Raw genomic sequence first — 11,166 nt, 5'->3', positions numbered from 1 at the left:
TTTTTTTTGCTAGGTTTGTTCTTGCTTTTGGGAGTGCTCCCTTGGATGCTAGTACTTGCTTTGTCTCCTATATCTTTTGCCATAGATCCCTTGTTTTGTTTACCTGCGGTTCTTACCTCCACTGGCTGTTTTCCCTGTTATTTTTTGTATTACTCTGCTTTCTGCCCCTCATTGTTCTTGCTGCTTTACTTGTTGCTGATTTAGACTCTGATGCTGGGGTGTAGTGGTAGCAGGAGTTCTAAGGTTTGGACTATGGTCAAAGTGTGTACCCTCATGCAGAACATGAGTCAAGTTCCCCCCTTTGGACCCCCCTTCCTGCATGTTAGTTTGTTTCTCCTGACATCCCCCATCCATCCCTCCTTCAACTTCAACAGTACCATCAAGATATGAAGTATTGGGGTTTATGGGAATTGGGAGCATTGAGTCAATACATGTGCTCTTGTTATTAGTTTTGTTTCCTGTTTTCTTGTCCTGTGCTTTTTGGTTATGAGCTGCTTTAGACCTGTTATGTACTCCCTGTGTTGATGTCCTTGCGTTACTGTTAGGCTCCTGCATGTCTGCATTTTGTTTTTCCTACATGTTAAGGTTAGTAAATGAATTGTGATTAGAGATGTTAGTTATACCTGTTTGTTGAGCTGTGTCCTGTGGTTGCTCCTTTGTCAGACTGTTCTGTGGTGAGGTTGCTCGCCACATAGTTTTTTGTACTCTTTGTTCATGTGGCTTATTGTGTTTCCTTCTTTGTACTTGACATTCCTCTTCCTTTTGTTGTTCAGGTTGTTGTTGATTGCACCCTTCCTTGTTGTTTTGATGTTTCTGCTCCTCTTATTTTGTGTCTTGTTTTGTCTGTTATTCTTTCCTTGTTGCTCGTGTTCACTTTTACTTATGCTTTTCTTTTCTGTTTCTAACTCTTTCTTTCTTTTGATTCCTCATCCCTTGTTTTGAAGTTACACTCATCTATCATGTAACCCTGATGTTTGCAATATGCACAGTAGGGAGGGATATTTTCATACTCAATTGGTTGCCATCTCCCTAAAGTGAGGTCATCATCATCCAAACCAATCCAAACATGTCTAGGTCTTGTCTTGGTAAGATCCACTTGGACTTTAACCTTGGCCATACTAGCTCTAGTTCTTTTAATGGATGTTGTGTCTAAGTATAAAACTTTACCCACAGACTCTAGAAGAAGTGTGATAAATTCCTTCTTGAAGCAGTACCATGGTAGTCTTCGCAGCAATACCCATATAGGAACAATAGGTGTTTCTTCTTCAGGTCGAAAGTTGGGAGTCCAGGCATGTATTCTCATAAGTTTGGCCTCAATGGTCATTCTTTGTTGTGTCCACACAGTGTTATAGTCAAGTTTATTCTCCAAGTCAATGAACACATGCCTTGCATTATAGTGAGCTATGTTGACTCCCTCGTTCAGATGAGTTTGCATGATAAAGCTTTTCCTGATGAGTTCTATTTTCGGCATGGTGGTACTGAATTTACCTATCAAGGTGTATTTACAATCCACAGTCAATTTGTTCATGAATTCATCCATATCATAAATCACAGCAGGTTGGCCTTGTTTGGTTGTGTCTGGGAGGAACTAATTCTATAGAGGTTGCATGTGCAACATGAATTTGCCTAAGTCTTGCAACCAACATCTGTACCACTGTATAAGGAGCAGGTTCTGCAATTTGGTCCTGTTTGGTGGTTTGGTTCTCATTAGTATTGCTGGGGCCTTTGGACTGATTGGGATGATTTGTTTGCTGGCTTTTCTGATTGGGAATAGTATGTTTATCAAAATTACTGGAAATTATAGGGAAAGCCTTGTGATAACTATTGGGCTCAGAATTTCCTCCATGATTAGGTAATTGAGATTGACTCTTAGTTTTCTCACTACTTTGATTTCGATCAACCTGCTATTGGGATTCAATGTCCCCCCTGCCCTGTTCCTCATCATTGAAAGTAACAGTCTTTTTCCCCTTTGCATTACTATGCACATGGCCACATGGCCATCACTACTACTCATGCTAACAACATTTCGACTAGAGTTAGAGTTAGTAGACTTACCTACTTGAATGCCATCCGCACTTAGATTTTGACTCTGTGAGTTGGCATTTATTACCTGCTGCTCCTGCCTATGATCATAATCAAGTTCATTAGTAGAATAAATATCCTTACCTGGCCTCTATTGTCCTCCATTGCTTGGAATTGTATCCATTGGTTTGACTCCAAAGCAGAAGTGTGACGAACTCTCCACATCAATCACTTCCAAAGTTGTAGACCTTGTATTGTCATATTGACCATTTTGGTCTTGCCATATTCGTGTATCTCCTTGCTTTGACTGAATCTCCATTATGTGTTCCTCCATTGTATGTTGGTCCTGTTTTTGACCATTACGACCTGCATGATCCTAGGAATATGTCCCATGTTGTTCTGCTTCAACTCTGTAGTTGAGCTCCTCATATTCCACTTGTGATTAGTTGTAACTTTAACTAAACTTGCCTGAATTTCCTTTTGGATGTGTTCTTGAGTTATATTGATGGATATGTTGGTAGATGGAACTCCACATCCACAGAATAGTTCCCCTTAGCAGCACCGCCGTCATCTTTCAATTTTTCGGCTCCTAGATCACCAGAATCCTTGTCACCGGCATTGGACCGTCTATTTTACTTGACATTACAGTGAGATGTACCTCTTCACCAAGTTAGTAATCCCTAGTGTTCAAATCACCATGAAATTGCCGGGAAGATGGACGAATTTAAAGGCGCAGTTCAGGCGATATAGCGGCGATTTTCCCATAAATCGCTTCCTCAGTTCTCTCAATCGGCAAGGCGGAATCACTTGATTTTTTAGTATGTTGTAGCCCTTTATTAGTAGAATCATTCCCACTAAACAACTTTTGATGAATTAGATGGCGATTCTTGGTGGGTTTTGTTCGTCTGCTCAAGGCGCCGCTGTTGGGTCTGGTCCAGCGGCCTGAAGGTGCCTAGCGGCAGCTCACGCGCCATTTCGGCAGTTCCTGTAGCCGCTGGGAATATAGCCGTTAGGCTTAGTGTTGAGAGCGTTCAACTTAGAGAGATAGTCAAGAGAGAGAGAAAAATTGGGAAATGGGGAAGCGATGGGCTTTTTTGGGGTCATTTATGGTGTAGGGTTTAGGGTTTAGTGTTTTAGGCTTAGTGTTTATTTTTGTTAGGTTTAAGATTTTTTAGAGGTTTTTTAGGTTTAGAGTTTTTAAAGTTTTTTTTGTTATTTTTTAGTGTTTAGGTTTTCTTACGATTAGGATTTCTTAGGGTTTAGGGATTCATAGAGTTTCACAAGGCTTAAGGTTGGGGGTTTATCCCTAAGATATAGGGTTTAGGTTTCTTAGGGTTTGAGTTGAACATTTAAGGTCTCCTAGGTTTTTTTTGGGTCATTTAGGGTGTAGGGTTTAGTGTTTTAGGTTTAGGATTTTTCTAACATAGGGTTTAGGTTTGTTAGGTTTAAGATTTTTTAGAGGTTTTTCAGGTTTAGTGTTTTTGAAGTTTTTTTTTTGTTGTTTTTTAAGGTTTTGGGTTCCTTAGTGCTTTTTTTGGTTTAGGGTTTGGGTTTTTCTTAGGGTTAGGGTCTTGGTCTTATGATTTTTAAGGGTTTACGATTTAGGGTTTCTTAGGGTTTAGGGTTCAAGGTTTAGACTTTTGGATTTAGGGTTCAAGGTTTATAGTTTTGGATTTAGGGTTCAAGGTTTAGAGTTTTGGATTTAGGGTTTCTTAGGTTTAGGGATTTTAAAGGTTTTTTTTGGCATTTTTGGGATTTAGGTTTTCTTAATGATTTTTAGGGTTTAGGATTTCTTAGTGATTTTTTAGGGTTTAGGGTTTAGGATCTTGGTTTTAGGGTATTAGTGTTTATAAGGGTAAAAGGTTTAGAGTTTCTTAGGGTTTCTTGGTTTAGGACTTAGGGTTTTTGGTTTAAAGATTTTTTTTGAGTTTTTTTTAGTGTTTATAAGGGCTTATGATTTCTTACGAATTTTTTTAGGGTTAGGGTTTTAGGGTTTTTGTTAGGGTTTCTATATGTTTAGGGTTAAGGCCAAAGGATTAGGGTTTAGGCCCTAAGGTATAGGGTTTAAGGTTTGGGGTTTCAGATTTTCGGTTAAGAGTTTTTTAGGGTTTATGGTTTTTTTTAGGATTATGATTTTTATGATTAGGGTTTTTAAATGATTTAGGGTTTCTTAGGTTTTTTTAACAATTTTGATTTCTTAAGATTTAGGGTTACGTAGGCCTAATTTAGGGCATGGGATTTTAAGTTTAGGGTTTTTTTGCGGCTTATGGTTTTAAAGGGATTTGTTTTTTTCCTCAGGTATTATAGTTTTAGGGGTTTTAATGGATTTTAGGGTTTACGGTTTCATATGGTTTGGGGTTTAGGGTTTAGCCCTATGGTTTAGAGTTAAGGATTTAGAGTTTCGTAAGGTATATGAAAAGCGTTTAGGATTTCTTGGGTTTGGTTTGTTTTAGGGTTTTTAGGACATACGGTTTTTGGCTTATGATTTTCTAGGGTTTTATTAGATTTAGAGGAATTTTTAGGTTTCGGGTTTTAAGGTGTTTAGGATTTTTATGGTTTTTTTTATGATTAAGGGATTCTTAGAGCTTAGGGGTTTTATAGGGTTTATGGTTTTTAAAAGTTTAGGGTTTTAAAATTTTTTTAGGGTTTTTTTATTTCTTAAGTGATAGCATCCAAGGAAGCTCTACTCCATTGAAGGACAAGGATAAAGCTTTAGAAACTCCAAGGAGGCCCATAACAAGATCTCAAACCAAGGAGTTCAATGATAAGCTCAATGGGCTTCAATCGTTGATCCAAAGGTGTCATATTGGGGAAGAAGAGCTCAAGCCCAAGGGAGAGAAATTGTCCAAATGCTACAATTATTTGGTGGCCCAAATTCAAGCCCATGATGAGGAATTTTAAGGTCCAATTACTTTATTTCCTTTCTAGAGTAGGATTCCTTGTAGTTGTCTTTTTAGGGTTTCTTGGACGTTTTTTCCCCTTCTCCTATATATAGAAGTCCTTTTCATTCATTAAAGACAATTTAGATTGATATTAATAATATTTGAGAGAGTTCTTTGAACCTTTGTGACTTGTTCTTTGAGAATTTATCTTTAAACCTTTACTAGTTTCATAGTTTAAGGTATAAAGTAACTTCTTCTTGTGATATCTTTGGTTTCTTTTTGGTATTCTTTAGAAGGTGATTAGTTTCTACATACTAATTATTGTCTTTAGTTACTCATAAAGCGGTCAAAATCCGAATCTATCGTTTTAATTCGTTTTCTCAAGTAAAGGCGTTAGATTTCTTCCATAAATCTATACGTTGTTATTTTGATCTTTTCAAGGCCTTAAAACATCTAATCCTTGGAAATTTGTGGATCTTTCCTTCGAATTTCTCATATCTTTAGTTATTTTTTTTTGTTTCTTTTCTTTGTGCTTCCGCATTCTAAAATTCAATTCCCTATTTGTGATCTCCCTTAACCTTGCTGTTACCAAGTGGTATCAGAGCGGTTCTATCAAGATTCCGTTCTTGATAAATCTTGGGATTTCTTCTTAGAGCAGAAAAAAAAAACTGTAACGTGAACAGTAGCGTCGTGAAAATAAAAATAAAAATTTCGTAGCATGAACAGTAGCGTGAACAAAAAAAAAGTTATAACTTGCTCTCTAAGAAATCTAATTACTTGTCCTCCAAGAAATTTGATTACTTGATACCCAAGAAAGTTTATTACTTGATATTCAAGAAATCTTATTACTTGCTCTCCAAGTTTTGCATTAATTTGTTTCCAAGAAAGAAGGTTGCAAGAAGAGGGGATTCTAGACCTTTAAGAATAAGAGGAATTTTTTTTTTCTTGTTCTTATAATTCTAAAATAAGTTCCTTTTTATTCGTGTTTTGTTTCAACTAAATCCTACTTGTTCTAGGACTAGTTCTTTACTTTCTTTTTGTACCCCAAGATTCCATACTTTATTACTACGAACTTGATACACGTTTTGGTTTAATTATAAATCTACAAAGTATTCTCGTTCAAAGGTTATTTTGAGTGGAAAAAGGCAAGTGTGGGTGAGTTTAAAAGAGGGTAAAAGCCATATTAAAAGTGTGATACTTAATCATTTATTCTTTTTTTTAGATGTCTAATTCAGGTGGTGATGAGGAAAGGGCTCGTTTAGAAGCTGAGGTCAAAGGAAGGAACGACTTCACCCTTCAAGCTATGCACCAACAATTTGAGAGATGGACCCTTCAATTTCAAGAGATGAGGGATATGATTATCGAGCAGAATGACACCATAGCTGCAATTAGGAGGGAGAATAATGTTGTACCCCCAAATAATGTTAGACCCCAAGTTAGAAGGAATGTACCCCATATCCCTTTTGTAAATCCTGAATATGATAATGATGATTTTGATGTTGAATTTAATCTAGAAAGAAGAGATAGGAGGGGACAAAGAGGTAGAGTAGAAGATGATAATATAAATAGTATAAAGATGAAGATGCCATCTTTCAAGGGGACAAGGGATCCAGACTTGTACCTTGATTGGGAGAGACGAGTTGAAGCCATCTTTGATTGCCATAACTACTCTGAGGGTAAGAAAGTTAAACTTGCTGTTGTTGAGTTTTCTGATTATGCTGCTTCTTGGTGGAAAAAGCTTGCTAGGGACAGATTGCAAGAGGAGCTACCACCTATTGCTACGTGGGCAGAGATGAAGAGGGTAATGAGGAAGCGATTTATTCCATCATACTTCCAAAGAGATCTACAATCTCGCCTTCAACGCTTGAAGCAAGGCTCCATGTCGGTGGATGAGTACTTCAAAAGCATGGATATGGCTATGATCCAAGCTAACTGCATGGAGGAAGAAGAGGCTACAATAGCTAGATTTTTAAATGGTTTAAATACAGAAATAGCTAATGTAGTAGAGATACAACAATATGTAACTTTAGATGAGTTAGTTGATTTGTCTGTAAAAGTTGAAAAACAAATTGAGAAAAAGCAGCAAAATAACTCATGGAGAAGTCGACCAAACACTATCTCTAAGAAGCCATGGTCAACTCAAGAGGGGAAAGCTCCTTCCAAACCTCAAGATGATAGAGGTAAAGGTAAGGTTGAGGAGGGAGGTAAAACCTTTAATCCTAAATCTTCTAAACCTTCAAGTTCTATTCAATGTCACAAATGTCATGGAAGGGGGCATATGATGCATGAATGTCCAAGTAGAAGAAACATCCTACTTAGAGAGAATGGAGAATATGAGAGTGAAAAAAGTGAGGGGGAAGAAGAAGAGGGAGAAGGTGTAAGTGAGGAAGATGATTTGGAACTGCCTAATGATGGTATAATTGGGGTGGTTAGGAGAATTATGACTATCAATTTGGGTAGTGTTGATGAAGGGCAGAGAGAGAATTTGTTTCATACTAGGTGTGGGATAAAAGGGAAGACTTATTCTATGATTATTGATGGGGGAAGTTGTGCAAATGTGGTGAGTTCATACTTGGTGGATAAACTAGGAATTGCATGCATGAAGCGCTCTACCCCATATAGGCTCCAATGGTTGAATGATTGTGGAGAAGTAAAAGTAAACAAACAATGCATGATTTCATTCAATGTTGGTAGGTATGAAGATGAGATTCTTTGTGATGTAGTTCCAATGCAAGCATGTCATGTTTTACTTGGCCGACCTTGGCAGTATGATAGGGATACTACTCATCATGGGAGAAAGAATAGGTATAGTCTTCTGCATAATGGTAAGAAGTATACTCTTGCACCATTATCTCCTTCTCAAGTGTTTGAAGATCAAAAACGATTGAGGGAAACAATGGGAAAACAAAAGGGAGAGGTAAAAAGTGAGCTTGAGGGAAAAGAAAAAGGCCAAGAGATAGAAAAAAAGAGAGATGGCCGAGAGAAAGAGAGAGAGGGCAGCGATCTAAGTAAAGAGGTAAAAGAGGGTGTGAGTAAAAAAATAAAATGTTTTGGTGAGAGGAAAGAGGCTAAGGAAAAGAAAAATGAGAGCCTTTATATAAAAGCCAAAGAGTGTTTGAATGCTAGGAGAGAGGGACTGCCCATAATACTACTTACTTACAAAGAAGTATTGATTAATTTTGAACAACTAACTCCTTCTTTGCCAAATAGTGTTTCTTCTCTTTTGCAGAATTTTGAAGATGTTTTTCCTGATGACACTCCAAAGGGATTGCCACCTTTGAGAGGGATTGAGCACCATATAGACTTTGTGCCTGGGTCTCAACTTCCTAATAGGCCTGCCTATAGGAGCAATCCTGAAGAGACCAAAGAATTACAAAGGCAAGTTGAAGAATTGCTTGAAAAGGGATTTGTTCGAGAGAGTATGAGCCCATGCTCTGTTCCAGTCCTATTGGTCCCCAAAAAGGATGGAACATGGAGGATGTGTGTAGATTGTCGAGCCATCAACAAGATAACGGTAAAGTATCGCCATCCTATCCCTCGTCTTGATGACATGTTGGACCAACTGTATGGTTCCAAAATCTTTTCTAAAATTGATCTAAAGAGTGGTTACCATCAGATTCGTATGAATCCTGGAGATGAATGGAAAACTGCTTTTAAGACCAAATATGGACTTTATGAGTGGTTAGTTATGCCCTTTGGCTTGACTAATGCACCAAGCACTTTTATGAGACTAATGAATCATGATTTTAAAGATTTCCATGGAAAATTTATTGTGGTGTATTTTGATGACATCTTGATCTTTTCTCAAAATCTGGATGAACACCTAGAGCACTTAAAACAAGTTTTTGAAGTTCTTAGAAATCAACCCTTATTTGCTAATCTCAAAAAGTGTACTTTCTATGTGGATCGTGTGGTTTTCTTAGGTTTTGTGGTCAGTTCTAAGGGAGTTGAAGTAGATGATGAGAAAATCAAGGCAATAAAAGAATGGCCTAAACCTAATAGTGCAACTGAAGTTAGGAGTTTTCATGGACTTGCTAGTTTTTATTGGAGGTTTGTCCGAGACTTTAGCACCATTGCTTCTCCTTTAACTGAAGTTATTAAAAAAGATAAGGTTTTTACATGGGGAAAGGAACAAGATGATGCATTTAACTTGCTGAAGGATAAAATGTGTTCTTCTCCTCTTTTGCAATTGCCTGATTTTTCTAAGTCTTTTGAAGTTGAGTGTGATGCCTCTGGTAAGGGCATAAGTGCAGTTTTGATGCAAAACTCCAAGCCAACTGCCTACTTTAGTGAAAAGCTAAGTGGAGCAACATTGAACTACTCAACTTATGAAAAGGAGGTATATGCCTTGGTAAGGGCGTTAGCTACATGGCTGCACTACTTGTGGCCTCGAGAATTTATGGTCAAGACTGATCATGAGTCATTAAAATACTTGAAGAGCCAAGGTAAACTTAGTCGTAGGCATGCTAAATGGGTAGAGTTTATTGAAACTTTTCCTTATGTAATTGCTTTCAAACAAGGAAAGGAGAATGTGGTTGCTGATGCACTCTCAAGAAGGTATGTTTTGATCTCTACTCTTACTTCAAAGTTATTGGGCTTTGACCAAATCAAGTTCCTCTATGCTAATGATTCTGATTTTGGTGAGATTTTTGCTGAATGTAAGTTTGGTCCTTTTGAGATATTTAATCTTCAAGATGAATTTATGTTCAAGAAAAATAAATTATGTGTTCCTAACTGCTCGTTGCGTGAACTATTTGTTAGGGAAGCACATTGTGGAGGGCTAATGGGACATTTTGGTGTACCCAAAACACTGGTAATACTTTCTGAACATTTTTATTGGCCTAGCATGAGAAAGGATGTTGAAAAAGTGTGTTCTTGCTGTCTTGAATGTAAACAGCCTAAGTCTAGAACATTGCCGCATGGTCTTTATACTCCTTTACCTGTTTCTATGTCACGCCTCAGATCTGATTAAGACGAACAGGCACCCGATGTCTAAATGGCCCGGGAGAACCAACTTGAAACATGTACTTACCATACATTTAACTATGATAACTATGAAGCTATGACAAGCTTATATGCCCTGTAGTGATAAAAGACCGACATAGACAGGGCCAAAACTTATATACAACACTTGGCCGTGGAGGCCACAATTGTTAAGAGACAAGACACAACCAAACTTTATACATTAGTCTACAATGCCTCTACAAGATAGACAACCTTAGTTTAGGTCGGGACAAGGCCCCGCCTTACCCTTAACTACTATACGGTAACAAAATAGATGCCAAAGACTCGATTAAGCCGCGAATCAACTTGGAGCTCACCAATAGCAGCTGAGTGTCCTGTGCTCCTACTGGGGAGGTCTACTAGCTGGAGTACCTGTGGCTGCAGCATGAAATGCAGCGTCCCCCGAGAGGGACATCAGTACGAAGAATGTACTGAATATGTAAGGCAATAACATATGTAAACAAGAGCTCAATTGAAATCAAGTATCAACATGTAGCTGCATAGATTAGATTAAAGACCACCCGTGTTGCTGTTGTGGGATCATGTACATTATATTCTTTTCTGTATATTTTCTTTACATTGCGATCTCTGTAAAGCATGTGATACAAATAACCAACTGATCAGTGGTAAAAGAGGATGACCCATGCTAGGCATTTTAACCCCGGATATGCTATCCTCAAATATATAAATTTGGGATCGACCCATGCTAGGCTTTCGCCCCTAGGCTGCCACCCTTATACACAAATTGGGATCGACCCATGCTAGGCTTTTGCCCCTGGGCTGCCACCCTTACACATATACCGCTTCATATAGTTTCTTTAATCTTTGAGATTGTTATTTTGGTGGTCATAATTATTTTTGAGCATCAGAACTGTGGATCAGTAGTAGGAAACATGTGAATATGCACTTAGGGCAATAACAATAACACAAGTTGGAAATGTAACACTAATGAATTACATAAGAGCTCAAATGACACAATGGACCTCATTTGATTGACAGGAGGAATCACAAAGCTACTGCTGAAATTACCCTTTTCTCATACCAATACTTGGAAAAGTAAAGATGCACATATATTGAAGCAATTCGACACACTAAGGAGAGGGGAACTATTGTTAGCTGTGTTTGGGATTGTACGCTGCCACTAAGTGTCGTTTACTTGAAAGAGCACTTAGGAAGCTCACTTGTTGGTAGTGACACAAGCAGAGTTCATGCCAAATAATATAGAATCGAATAGCCTTACATACCTTGCTGGACCACT

At 37.9% G+C, this 11,166-nt stretch overlaps 1 pseudogene; it reads left to right on the top strand.

Moving 5' to 3' along the window:
- The first annotated feature begins 6,257 nt into the window (after positions 1-6,257).
- LOC125868518 (uncharacterized) overlaps positions 6,258-11,166 on the top strand; it is a 17,989-nt pseudogene continuing 13,080 nt past the window's right edge.

The sequence above is a fragment of the Solanum stenotomum genome, chromosome 6 (genome assembly GCF_019186545.1).
Source record: "Solanum stenotomum isolate F172 chromosome 6, ASM1918654v1, whole genome shotgun sequence".
Lineage (NCBI taxonomy): Eukaryota > Viridiplantae > Streptophyta > Magnoliopsida > Solanales > Solanaceae > Solanum > Solanum stenotomum.
Note: the sequence above shows the minus strand (reverse complement) of the source record. Positions and strands in the feature narration are given on the sequence as shown.